Below are 14,345 nucleotides of genomic sequence, written 5' to 3' on the forward strand. Positions count from 1 at the left end.
TGTGTGTGTGTGTGTGTGTGTGTGTGTGAGTGAGTGCAGGCGGGTGGGTGGGTGCATGGGCACATTCATACCATATTAAATACAACAGAGAAGGAAAAGAAATCTTAACCTCTCTCTGGACAAATTGAGCAGGTTTTGTGACAGAATATTAATTGAATGTCAGCCTGTAGATTGATAGCAAGTGCTTTGTTGAATGTAATTAATAAATATGAAGGATTAGATGTTGAGTCTGATATCTGTTGACCTTGTAATTCTACAGAACTTACAGGCAATAAAATGTCCCTGTATGTTGTATTGAATCTGTGTCTTGTTTTCCCAATTATCTTTGTAACCAGTCTTACTCAGTTACCATTCCAGAGAGCCCCTCTTCCCTATTACAACACTAATAAATTAGGGGCTCCATAAGTGCCTTTGTTCAGATTCATTTTCTTCTTTCAGTTAATGAACAGCCATCTGCAGCTGCTCCTCGATCTTAATCCATCTGCATGGAGATGCCATTGTTATATACAGCATTCTATAAATATTGCTATGTTGACAAGCTGACTGCAGATGGGGGGGGGGTGGATATTTTTATTATTATTATCCCTGATTAAGAGAGAGGCCAGATTGACAACACAAGGGCTCTGAGGTCCCTTCTCTTCTGTAAATTGTCTGTTCACATAATTATATTTCTAGTAACAATATTACGGTGTGCATTACAATCATCATTGTAGCTGTTATTTGTTATTCGCTGAGTACCACTTCTGCATTCTGCAGTGTATAAGGCACAGCATGTAGGAAACCAGAGTTCAGACTTGAAAGGATTAAATATTTTTACTGTAAAAAGAAATCTTATCAGCCTAACGGAACTGAGCTGTTAAAGTAGATATGATATCTTGTGCCACATTTGCATGCCATTGACTATATAGTAAAGAAGTTGAGTTAAACCATCTATATGTCAGCCCTTCTCTTAAACAATGAGATTGGTGTGAGGTTCCTAAAGTAAAGCAGTGCATTAGAAGAGAAATATCTTCATTTAAATTCAGAATATGAATGCTTTTTTTAATGAGACAGCTTGAGAGATGACAAGTTCACAATTAGTGGGAAGAACTTTCATTACCAATGACTTAGGCTATTTCTACCAAGCAAAGTGAGGGAGAAAGCAATGATCCACTTGGTTTGAGAGGAAAAAAACCTACTTTTTGTGTGCTTAATATATGTTGGGTGCTGGGAACACAGCTGTGAATAAGACAGGCAGGTTTTCTACCTTTGGGGAGGTTATGCTCTAGTGGATCAACATAGACTTTGAACAGGTAATCACAACTGTGATTATGCTAAAGTGCAAGGTGCTATGGGGCATGTAATGGGAGGGTCCGTGGGGATAAAGGCATTCAAGCAGTTGACCTGTAGTAGGTTGGATGATGGGCCCCAAAAGATAGGTCTTGCTAATCCCCAGAACCTGTGAATGTTGCCTCATTTAGAAAAAAAAGAGATCTTTCCATATGAATTTTGAGATAAGAAGATCATTCTGGATTATTGGGTGAACCCTACATCCAATAACAAATGTCCTTATGAGAAAAAGGCAGAAAGGTATTTGAGACAGACAAAAGAGAAGACACAGAAAAGAGGGAGAGGTAATGTGTGACCATGGAGGCAGAGATTAGAGTGATGTGGCACAAGTCAAGGAGTGCTGACATCCACCAGACACTTAAATCAGCAAAGAACAGACTGTCAGGAACTTGACTTTGCTTCTGTGAGATTCTTCTTTGTTCTGCAAGCAAGAGTGCAGTTCATCTGACACCTGGACTGCAGACTTGTAAGAACCTGAGGAGAAGATCTAACTGAACCATGGCTGGACTCTTGACTCACCAGAACTGCAACATAATAAATGTGTGTTATTTTAGGTTAGCTTTGAGATAATTTTTAAAAACATTTTTTAATGTTTTACTTATTTTTGAGTGAGAGACACAGAGTGTGAGTTGGTAAGGGGCAAAGATATAGGGAGACACAGAATCTGAAGCAGCCTCCAGGCTCTGAGCTGCCAGCACAGAGCCAGATGTGGGGTTTGAACTCACAAGCTGTGAGATAGTGAGATATGACCTGAACTGATTGGACGTTTACTCGACTACCACCTAGACACCCCTGTGGTAATTTCTGACACAGCAATAAAAACTAGTATGCCCATTGAAAGGGTTCTGGGTTTAGGTAGAGTGTTCCAGTCAAAAGAAGTTGTGAGTATAAGAACCTATGGCCAACAGAGGCATGACATGGTATGACAATGGCCTGGAATGACTGGAGTATGTCGGCTAAGGAGGAGAGTATCTTCTATGAGGCTGAAGAGGAGGCACAGGCAAATCATGAGGACTCTGGAACTCAGGTGAGGGATTTTAGGCTTCGTTAGTAGAGTGGCAAGTATTAAAGCAGTAGAGCGGTGAGATCAACCTTGAGATTTTGTGAGATAATTGTATTAGTTTGCTATTGCTTCTTAACAGATTACCACACATAGTAACTCAAAACAACACAAATTTATTTTCTTATAGTTCAGTGGGGTAGATGTCTGACATTGTTCACAGTGGGCTAAAATCAGGGCCATAAGAGGGCCAAATTCCTTTCTAGAGATTCTAGTGAGGAATCTGTTTCCTTGCCTTTAGAACTTCAGAGGCCACCTGCATTCTTTGAGGCTAATGACCCCTTTCCTCCACCTGCAAACCTAGTAATGTTACATGGTTCCGACCATTCTTCTGTAGTTAAATTTCTCTCTGACTACAGCCAGGGAAGTTTATCTTATTTTAAGGACTTGTGTTTAAGTTGGGCCCACCTAGATAATACAGCATAATATCCCATCTCAAAGTCCTTAATTTAATTACATCTGCAAAGTCCCTTTTGCTGTATAAATTAACATAATCACAATTTCCAGAGATTAGAACGTAGACTTTTGGGGAGCCATTTTTCTGCCTACCACTGGAGAGAATGGAACAGAGGGGGGCAGCATAGGCTATCTCAGTAGCGTAGGAACTCTACCTCATCTAGAGTTCAAACCAGATGGTGGGGTAGGGCTGGAGAGACCTCATCAAATCTGTGAGGTATTTGGGTTATATTTGTGCTTGAGGTGGATGAAGGAGCAGAAAGTAAGAGCCAATAAGAATGACTCAGGATTTTGGTTTCAGAATCTGTGTGGATGGTGGTGACATTTGTTTAGTTAGAGATGGAGATGAAGCTGGCTTCTGTTTCACACTTTCTGTACTGCGCAGTGTCCTGTTACACTTCCAGATTTAATTTCCTCCTTTCACCAGTCTGCTTTCTGCTCCAGAAGGTGACCTTCATGTCCTACATCAGTAGGTGACTTTGCCTTCTCCTTCTAAATCAGTTCAGTGAATGGGTCAGAGGAAAGAGATCAAAAGGAGAGAAGAGAGTAAGGATTGGATATTTGAATATTTATCCCACTTGGTCTCTTCCTGTAGGATGTTATTGGGTGGCTCAGACATCCCTCTCCATGCAGTTATTGTTTTCTCTATCCCTGTGTGTGTGTGTGTGTGTGTTTGTGTGTCATACTGGGCACTTGTAACAACTTCCTTCCCTTGTCCTACAGATATGGGAGTGATAATAGTTTCCTGCTGTTACCAGGCTGACGGTAATGCATCAACCTTTTTTGCTCTTTCTAAACACTGTCCACAATTTTGCAAATAAATCCTTTATTAAAACTTCTGTTTCCTGCCAGAATAGTTCAGTTTTAGACATATTGATGACTATAAGACATCCCAGTGGAAATTTAAACATATGAGTCTGGAGTTCAGAAGCAAAGTGTGAATTGGAAAAATGAATGTGGACATTACTAGCATAGAAATAATAACTGGAACGTTGTCACTTGACCAGATCATTTAAGAAGGAAGCACAGAGTTAAAAGAAAAAAAATCTAGGAGAGAGAACAGAGAAGTTCTAATATTTAAAGGCTGGTGGAGAAGCAAAGGAGACTGAGCCAGTGAGATCGAAGAAAAATCAAAGAGAAAACAAGGTCATAAGAAAAGACAAAAGGAATTTGTCTTAGTCTGTTTGGTTGAAGTTACAAAAACCATAGACTAGGTGGCTTAAATGATAGAAATTTACTTTTCACAGTTCTGGAGACTGAGAAGTTCATGATCAAGATGCCAGCATGTTCAGTTTCTCATGCGGAGAGCTCTCCTCCTGGCTTGCAGATGACTGCCTCCTTCCAGTATCATCACATGGTGCAGAGAGATGAAGAGAGAGTTCTCTGGCATCTCTTCATATAAAGGCATTAAGCTCATCCTGGGGACCCAACTCTCGTGACCTCATCTAAACCTAATTCTCTCACAAAGGCCCCATTCCCAAATACCATCACATTAGAGTTGGAGCTTCAACATATGGATTTCAGAGAAGAACACAATTCATTTCTCAGCAGGATTTAAAATGGGGAAGTGGTCAACTCTGTCAAATGCTGTTGAGAATTAAGTTACAGCAAAGACCGAAAAGTGACCATTGGATTGTACAATGCAGATTACACATTTGATCGGTATGTATTAATAGCTTAACTTTACACAGTAATTTACTTGGCAGTAATGGCATCTAAAGTATAACTCAGTCCTTTGAGCTCAAGAAATTTCCCATAGAGCTGCAGAGTCAAGTCATAAATATATATCAATTTAAATACAGCAGTAAAATAAAGAATTAGTGCAGAGCTCTATGAAGGTCTGGAAGAAAGAAAATAATTTCAATTCTCATTTATTGGGGTATATTTAGATGTCAGACACTATCCTAAGAACAACACATATATTATCTCCTCATCTTTGCAAAAATGCTACAAGGTACATATCATTATTATTCCCATGATTACATTTTAACAGGAAAAGAAACTGAGAATTTGAGACAATATGTAATTGTTTTACTATTGCGTTTGAGAGTTCTTTACATATTCTAGACACAGTTTTTTTTTTTTATGAGATAGGTGATTTACAAATATTTTTCCCCAGACTGTATCTTTTTTTTAATAGTTTATTGTCAAGTTGGTTTCCATATAACACCCAGTGCTCATCCCCACAAGTGCCCTCCTCCATGCCCATCACACTCCCTTCCCCTACCTCCTACCCCATCTGCCTTCAGTTTGTTCTTGGCATTCAAGTGTCTCTCATGGTTTGCCTCCTTCCCTCTCCCTCCCATTTCCCCCCTTCTTCTCCTCCATGGTCCTCTGTTAAGTTCCTCCTAATCCTCCTATATGTGCAAACATATGGTAGCTGTCCTTCTCTGCCTGACTTATCCATGTTGCTACACATGGCCAGAGAAAAAGATCCATCCATGTTGCTATACATGGCCAGATTTCATTCTTTCTTATTGCCATGTAGTATTCCATTGTATGGATAAACCACATCTTCTTGATCCATTCATCAGTTGATGGACACTTAGGCTCTTTCCATGATTTGGCTATTGTTGAGAGTGCTGCTATGAACATTGGGGTACATGTGCTCCTATGCATCAGCACTCCTGTATCCCTTGGGTAAATTCCTAGCAGTGCTATTGCCGGGTCATAGGGGAGTTCTATCGTTAATTTTTTGAGGAACCTCCACACTGTTTTCGAGAAGGGCTGCACCAGCTTACATTCCCACCAACAGTGTAGGAGGTTGCTCATTTATCCACATCCTTGCCAGTATCTAGAGTCCTCTGATTTGCTCATTTTAGCCACTCTGACTGGCATGAGGTGGTATCTCAGTGTGGGTTTTGATTTGTATTTCCCTGATGAGGAGGGATGCTGAGCATCGTTTCACATGTCCCCAGACTGTATCTTGTCTTTTCATTCTATTAACGAGGTTTCTCACAAAGTGAAAGTTTTTAATTAACTGCGTATTATATGTACATATATATGTATGTATTATATATAAATATATAATTTTTAAATCTATAAGACTGTAGAGACATCAACTTGGAAGTCTTTCTCAATGATGTTGTCATTTGGATCAAAGATTCTACTAGAGTTTACAAGTCTTGTCTTGGCAATAGCACACAAAGTAGCAAACGTCAAGGCTTACTCTGTATCAGGCACTTTAGAAGAATATGCATCCAAAATGCAGAGAAGCATCTGGGGCAAATTTCTACTAATCCATGTAAACTGTACATTAAAATGGCCTACACGTTAAAAGATTTTCAAAACACTTTCATTCAAGACAGAAGCTGTTTCATCAGCAGCATGAGAGGGATTTTCAGAGTCTGAGATTAACAAAATTCGAAGATGGCATTGAGGGAGTTGAATGTTATACAATACAATTTAATACAATTTTTTAAGGTATCAAAATTGGTAGGAAATAGCTTGTTACATTTCATAGTTGACTGATTTAAAATATATACATTGGAAAGAAAAATTTAAACATTCAAGGATTGTACTCTATAATGTGCTTTTGAGAACATCCTTAGAAAAGTTACACTCTATGGGGTGACTAGGTTTATTGTAGTGTCTGGTTTTTTAATGCCTAGATTTTATATATTTTTCTTGATTGATTTAAACTCTTCAGGAGTGTTAAACAAGAAGATGAATATTTTCCCTTTTAAGTATTAGATTCTGTGTTACTAATTCTAGGTTTCAACCAATCAGTAAACTGTATATTGTTACTATATATGGTATTGCTTTAATTAGTTTCTGGATAGAGAGGTAAGTAATTTAAACCTATGAAGGTCTAATCTCTTAATCTCTATTAGTTGAGGGGAAAGTTTTCCTTGGCATTTTAAAAAAATAATCACAAAGACTAGTAACAGGAATAACAAAATACTCTAATTCTAAAATCGGTTTGTCTCTACAATATAACTTCAATATTTTATTTGAACTATGTTCTTAATATACATCTAGAAGAAATATCTAAATTTTTAATTTAGTAAAAATAACTCAAGTATTCGAAGTGTTATTGCCAGGAATTTTTTTTATAAGACCTTTTTTTGAACTATGAAAGAGAGGCAATTTTAAAATTAATGGATTTGCAGCACATACAATATTCCACAGCTGCTCTTCTTTTTCTCTCTCTCTCTCTCTGAGCTGCCAGCTTTGGACAAAGAAACTTTTATGGTGGCGACCGACTTGCAGAATCATCCAAGACCACCCTTTCCATGAGGAAGAGGTCAGCAATTAGATAAGGTGATGGTAGATTGACCTTAACACCAGGGGCTGTCTAGCTGGAGCTCAGTGTTCATTCCATCCTTTCAATTAAGTTCCTAACAGATTCTTGAGGAAACAAGGGGGAAAGGGCAAACTGGCTTGAAAATCAGAACCAACAATAAAGGGCAAAAAAAAAGCACAGGAACAAAAATGTATTCCAGATAAATCTTTCTGAAATCTGCAAGCCAACATGTCATGGGAAGGGCAGACTTATCAATGACAAAACAATATCCTCTCCACCCAATGATGTATTTATTTACTTTGGTTAGTGGCACTGAACTCCAAGAGTATATTTTATAAATTAAATATTATAATAAAACTACAGCCCAATTTATCCCAAGAATGTCTTTGGAATCTCCCTTCCCTCTCTCTTTCATGGTGAGGAGAATGAGGCTGATGGCAGTTTGCCATGGTTATGTGATATCCTGGCAAGAAAATGCCTCATTCTATATCACAAACATATGGCCTGGTAATGGTTTTATATTATATTCCTTTAGTGTTTTATTCCCATTTTTAGGAGACCTCTTCTAGACAAGAGCAATATGTTTTCTTGTCGACCTATCACATCAACTGTTCACACATGTCTCTCCTTTTAGAGTTCACAATGGTTAAAAAGTTAAAACTTAACCTTATGTTACATATAACCTAAATTTTGATTATGTAGTAAAGTTGATCTCTGATGCTCATCTGTGTTGAAGTTACTGTTTCTGTGTTTTCCTTTCAATTAAGAAACTCTTTCCTTTTTTTTCAATGGTTAACGTTCCTCAAGTTCCAATGGTCTAAATAAAAATGTGTACAAAATGTGGCAACCAGGATGGTAAAATGACTCTAAACCTAAGGTTTTAAGCTAGCACTTTACAAACCAAATCTGGCTCACAGATGTGTTTTGTTTGGCTTATGGAGTGTTTGAACATTAAAAAAAAATAGTTGCCAATATTTAAAAATTGGGAGATTTCAATAGAAATCTTGAGTCTTGGGTTCTTTTAAAATCCCCCCAACATCCCTGGCCCTAACTGTCACCAAACAACTGGTAGATGCCGGTAATATCTGCCTCTTCCCTTGGGTTTTCCCTCTCTGGTTCACCTCGGTGCCATCCAACATGCTCTCAACTTGTTTACATTCGATTTCCCGCCCCTGTCAACATCTGAGTTTGAGACTCCTCAACTAGGCTAGATGGGGAGTTTGGGGGGAAAATGGTGACACGTGGCCTTGGGAAATAAATAATTATGAAAGACAAGTAGCTACCCTCAAATATATGGAGGATTATTCCTGGGAGAAAGTGATTACAGTCAGAAGGACTCTTGCCTAAATGTAGCAATAATGTCTTGATGAAGACAAACCAGCCAGGAAAAAATAATTCACTACTCTGGGGCAGATTTCTTTTACTGGAAGCGTGCAAGCAGGTGTAGGCATGTTTGGATGTCCAAGGGAAGAAATGACTGCTGAGTTGGCCTGTGGTCTGTCTCCAAGGCCCCCTTTAGCTCCATGAGACTATGAAATTGGCTATTTGAAATCATTCTTTAGGGCTGTAAAGTAAGGACTATGCTAATTGGAAAACAAGTTTGAATTTTAAATATTATACCAACACATAGGTCTTTGACATATTTTTGGATTCTCTGGGATAAGGCTTAGTGAATGCCAACTTATCCGTCTGAATCATGGGTGATGCCCTGATTAGATTTGTTCAGAATGTTAGTTTCTAGTTATGAGACATTTTATTTCCTTTTTTAATAACACATGGCAATCAGATGTACAGTTTTTCTTCTGGGGAAAACATTGATTATTTTAAAAACAGTAACATCAGCATAACTATCAGGGAAAAAAACCACAATGGTTTTGAAAATAACTCTGAAGTTTTTTATTTGCTGAAGAGATTAAAGAAAATATATACTGCCCCTAAAGTATTTACAAACCACTGGGAAAAAATTACAATAATTGCTTTGCAAAGATATAGTTACTGGGAAAGCATAAGATTGGTGTGGACATCAATAGATTTCAGCCTTTTCTCTGTTAAGGATTTGTCTTTTCACAGATCAGGGATTGGCAAATCAACATCCTGGGAGCCAAATCCTGTCCACATTCTGTCTTTGCAAATAAAGCTTTATTAGAACAAACCATACTTATTCATGTACATATTGTCCAAGGTTGCTTTTGTGCTATAAAGACAGTTGGGTAGTTTCAACCTAGACAGTCTGACCCCCAAAGCCTAAAACTCTCTACTATTTGGCCCTTAAACAAAAAAGTTTGCTGACCCTCTGACACACACCAGCTAACTTATACTATTGTCAATGTAACGAAACACTGAGTTAAACCTTAATGTGCTATAGCAGAAAATACCACATTCTTCTGCTTTGATGCTAAACAAAAGAGCTTTTCTTTCATTTTCTGATTGCTGCATCTCTGTTTTCACCTTGCACAAAATTCAACATCTTTTTCAGTTTCTCACAAGGAACTTATTGATACAGAAATATCAGTGAACAATGTAGCCTTCATTAAAGTGTTTGGGAGAAGGGTGGTGGAACAGAGGTGCTACATTCCCCATAGTAAACAATTTTAAAATCCCTTTTAAAATTTTCTCCAGTGTTCTTTCTGCCTGAAATTTGTTGAAAATTTAGTGAATGCAAGTTTGTTATTGTTGTTTTTGTTTTTGTTTTACCAATTTTGATTATCCCCGTGTTAAGTGAGGGGAATCAAAATAGGAAGGTCATTTTCTTAGAATTATCTTGGTTTTAGTTTTCCACTTTTTCTGGAGAAAAGTAGAGAACCAATGTGATATTTCCTAGTTCCTTTAAAAATATATTTTGCACATATTCTAGAAAAGAAAGAATATTACTTGTGCTGCTGAGATTTACAACTCTAATACTTATCCTTGAAATTCCATTTTGGGTGATGGAAGGAGAATATATTGTTGCTAAATATCATTTGTATATACAGTATAGTAAGTGACTGTTGTTCACAATTTAAATATATGAAGGACTTCTGTTGCTAGTATTATGAAAATATAGATAAAATTGTGGGAAAAAACTGGCTCCAACACTTGGAAATAATGGATAAGACACAAACATCTCCTTTACTTTTTATTTTTATTAATTTTTAATTTTTTAATGTTTATTTTTGAGAGAGAGAGAAAGAGAGAGCATGTGCAGGGGAGGGGCAGAGAGAGAGAGAATCTGAAGCAGGCGCCAGAATCAGCACAGAGCCTGACACCAGGCTCGAACTCACGGGCCCATGAAATCATGACCTAAGCAGAAGTCAGACGCTTAACTGACTGAGCCACACAGGTGTCCCTCAAACATCTTTAAATACAAAACTGAGCTCAGGACCAAAGGAAACCCACAAAAACCAAAACCTAAGAGAGAAGACCCAAGAGTTTTCCTCTCTTATCTTTCTTCTATGTGGCATACAACTTCCTGGATTTCTCCCAGGGAATGCTAACTCTCTATTATGAAGAACACTTCAGTTTACCCAGTTCTTACCATCATAATTCCATATAGACTTTTCTCAGGAAGAAGAGTTAGCTCTCTACTAAAGATCTCACTCTCTTCAGAGGTATTTTTGTGACTTGTGCTGGATTGACATCTTGCCATCTACTTAACACTATCCCAAACTGTGGTTTCAAAGTATTTCTCCAAAAAAATGCAGTGGTCAGCCCAAGAAGAAATCTGTTACATGGAATTTTCTCATTCAATTGCCAAAATTGGAATAAGATCCTGTGAATAGGCAAAGAATAGTTTCCTGTGAGGTGAAACAGATATGCCATGATCCCTCTCTTCCATGAAAATAGGGAGGACTTTCAGAGAGACAGCAAGTTGAGAGCAGAGCCCAAAGCTCTCCTTTGCATGTGTTCTAAAAGCTTTTCTCTACGCCTTCCAGATACTCATGAAAAGTGCCACTGATGATGACTTTGTAGACTGAAGTCTACCAATGAGCAATCCAAAGCAGGAATCAGTCAGTTTGAATGTAGAATGAGGGATCATGAAAAGGAAGTTTTAAGAACATATTAATAACATAGAATGCTATTAGTGTCAAGAGGGGCTTTTCTGGAGCCCACATGAAGCATGAAATTCCTTAAGCATCCAATGGGGAATTTAGAAAAATCAAAGGCTTTGTTAAAATATTTAAGGTCTCTGATACAGAGCTTACTTCATTCTGACTCATCTTTTAGATCTGAGCTCAAATATCACTTCCTCATAGAAGGGTTTCCTGACACCACCACAAATCTCTGTCAGATCCCTCTGGTATTAAGTCTGGCTACCCCTAAATTTGTTCCTAGTGTCACTGTGACCATTATAATTCCATAATCAATTAGTTGTGCAATTCATCTCTTCTTTAAATTCAAGTTCCTTGAAGGGGTACACCTGAGTCACTACTCTATCTCCAGTGCCTAGAACTTGCCAGGCATGGAATTGGTTTTGCTAATTAAAGAAGCTATAAAATTACTGCAATGATATGGTTATTGTTATTATAATATCTGTTTACAATGCACCTTTGAGCATTTTTTCAAACTTTTAAAAACTGCCATCCCCTGAGAAACACATTATACGTCCTGACATACACACATACATACATACACACAAAATTAAACAAACAAAAATGTTGCTACAAACAATATTGACAATCATCATGTTCAATTCATTCCAAAAGTTTCTAACCTCTTCTGTTCTAGTCTTTGAGAGTGCTATTCATGACCACCTAAATTGATTTCATAACCTACTTATGAATTGTAACCTACAGTTAGGAAAAAACCCAGCCCAGGGCACTTCATAATCATAAGATGCGATTGAATATTAAATGTGCTTAAACTTTGCCTTCATTCATCTGTCTCTATATGTTTCATAGGATTTAGATAAAATATGCTTTGCAGCTGCAGTAACATATTTGTCAAGAGCTCCAAAATTCCTTAAATTAACATTCAGTTGGCAGTGCCCTGTTGTGGGTCCTTACAGGCAGAGGGCATTATAGGAAGATGGCCAAATATGCCAAAGTCCACTGTGTCTTAAGGTAATGACTTAGTTGCAAAAAGAGTAATTTACCTAACATTCTGATTGCACATTTATAATTAGATTTGTATTTCTTGCCCGGTTTTACTACATCAAACTAACATATGCTGTGCTACAGATGGAAGTCCCAGGTTATTCAGCATCAGGAACCCTGGGGTCTTGTGGTTCCAAATTAAACTTGGGTGTGTGCATAAAACATGCAAATTAGGCTTTGGTCACACGCTCAACACTGTTGAAAAGAAATTAGCCAACAGGTCTAGAAACAAAATGCATTGAAAGCTGCCTCCTCTTGCTGGAAAAGTTTTTATTAGGCTTGGTGATCAAGAAGGTTTGAAAGTAAACACTTAACTCAAATTACCATGACTAGATGCACATGTGTTCTTGACCACCAAACAGGCTGGCAGGCAAGGCATGGTTTTACAATGCTCATCCACGTGTACTGCAAGCAAGTAAACTTTGTGAACTGACCAGAATTTCTGTGCGCTCAGTATTTGGAAAATGTTTTCACATGTGGATGACTGGAGTTGTATTCTTCAGTGGGTGATGCTGTATCTGTTGGGGGAAGACTGTGTTCTTCTCCCTCTTGTCTGGGTGACACATCAGTTGCCTACGGCCTCTCCACCCTGAAGTTATCCCAAGCCTGAGCTCATGTGAAAGAGTTAATGCCTTCATAGCTTGAAACTGGTTGTAGGGAAATCAGGATAACCCTACCACACAGGGTGAGGGGATGTGTGCTCTGTGGTCAACTGGCTTCACTTTCCTCTTCCCAAGGATGTCATGCCTTCAATTTGTAAGAGTAAACTTTGTATTGAAAAGCAAATTTGTAATTAGACTTCGTAGAACAAAGTGAAGAAATCCTAAGTACAGCTCAATTCATTTTACAAAGTGATCATATCCATATTAACGAACACTCGTATCAAGAAACAAAACATTTCTGGTTATACTAGAAGCACAATCCATTCCAATTATTAACTGTTCCCCATGGGTAACTTCTCCCTCCATCTAAAAGTCATAGGATAGATGACTTTTTCTTGTTTTTGAATATTATATAAATGGACTCTTGTAGAATGTACTTCTTTAAATCTGGATCCTGACATTCCACTTCATGTTTATGAGATTAATCCGCGTGGTTGTACTTGCTTGTTCATTCTTACAGCTGTGTGGCACTTCAGTGGATGAACATAAAACAGTTTTTATAGCCATTCTACAATTGATGGACATTTTCATTATTTCCAGTTTGTGGTGATTCTAAATAATACTACTATGAACATCCTTGCACATGTCACTTGGTAAATCTATGTACGAATTTCCATTGCTATATCTCATAGCAGTAGAATTGTGGGAACACAGGACATGGGGATATTCAGCTTTAATTGAAATCTGAACAATTCTCCAAAATGATTATGCATTCCTACCAGCAGAGTGTGCAATGTCCAACTGCTCTGTATTCTCATATGGTCCATCTTTTTAATGTGAGCCTTCCGGTGGGTATTTTTAATTGGAAGAGCATGCACTTTGAAATTAGAGAAATATGACTTTTATTCTTGCCCTGTCAAGTTCTAGCAGTTTATGTGGTCTCAAGCAAGTCACATTTCCTCTCTCAATCATGTTTCTCATCTGGAACATGGCACTAAAAATACTTATCACATAGGAGAGCTGCACATTATAAATGAAATAATATGTACAAATAATAACTATTGTTTAAGCATCTACCATATGCCACTGTGTTAGGTATTTACCTATACCAATGAGCTTAAGAACACCATTAATAATAGCTATATTCCCCACCATCATCTGGCCTTCTATAGAGACTGACTTAGTTTTGCCATTGTGCGCAGAAGATCAGACTGCTCTAACTCCCAAAACAAAGGAGGTGGAATCTAGTACTTTATAGTCATCCAAAAGGTGTGTCAGGATGTCGCTGAGGCAGATGTGATATGATTATTTCTGTCTGCTATTTTGGGGCTCAAATTCCCAACATTATACCACAGGGTCATGATGGAAATGGTTTAGTGTAGACCAAGAAATTAACAGGTAAAGACATAAACTCTTATTTTTTACCAAATTAAGAACAAAAATGACTGGGGACATCATATGTGCTTTCTAAATGTTTTTACTAGAGACTCTATATATGAATGTATTCATTTTTCAAAACTTTGCTATGTCTTTTTTTTGTGTGTGTGTGTGCAAGAGGTGTCATGTTGCCTTAAGAATTG

General features: G+C 37.8%; 1 long non-coding RNA gene across 2 annotated transcripts in view; it reads left to right on the plus strand.

The window, feature by feature from the left end:
• LOC120244131 overlaps window positions 1-14,345 on the plus strand; it is an 81,555-nt gene that overhangs the window by 14,320 nt on the left and 52,890 nt on the right. The gene's annotated exons all lie outside the window — the stretch shown is intronic.

This window comes from Hyaena hyaena, unplaced genomic scaffold (assembly GCF_003009895.1).
Source record: "Hyaena hyaena isolate Hyena2069 unplaced genomic scaffold, ASM300989v1 scaffold_371, whole genome shotgun sequence".
Taxonomy (NCBI): domain Eukaryota; kingdom Metazoa; phylum Chordata; class Mammalia; order Carnivora; family Hyaenidae; genus Hyaena; species Hyaena hyaena.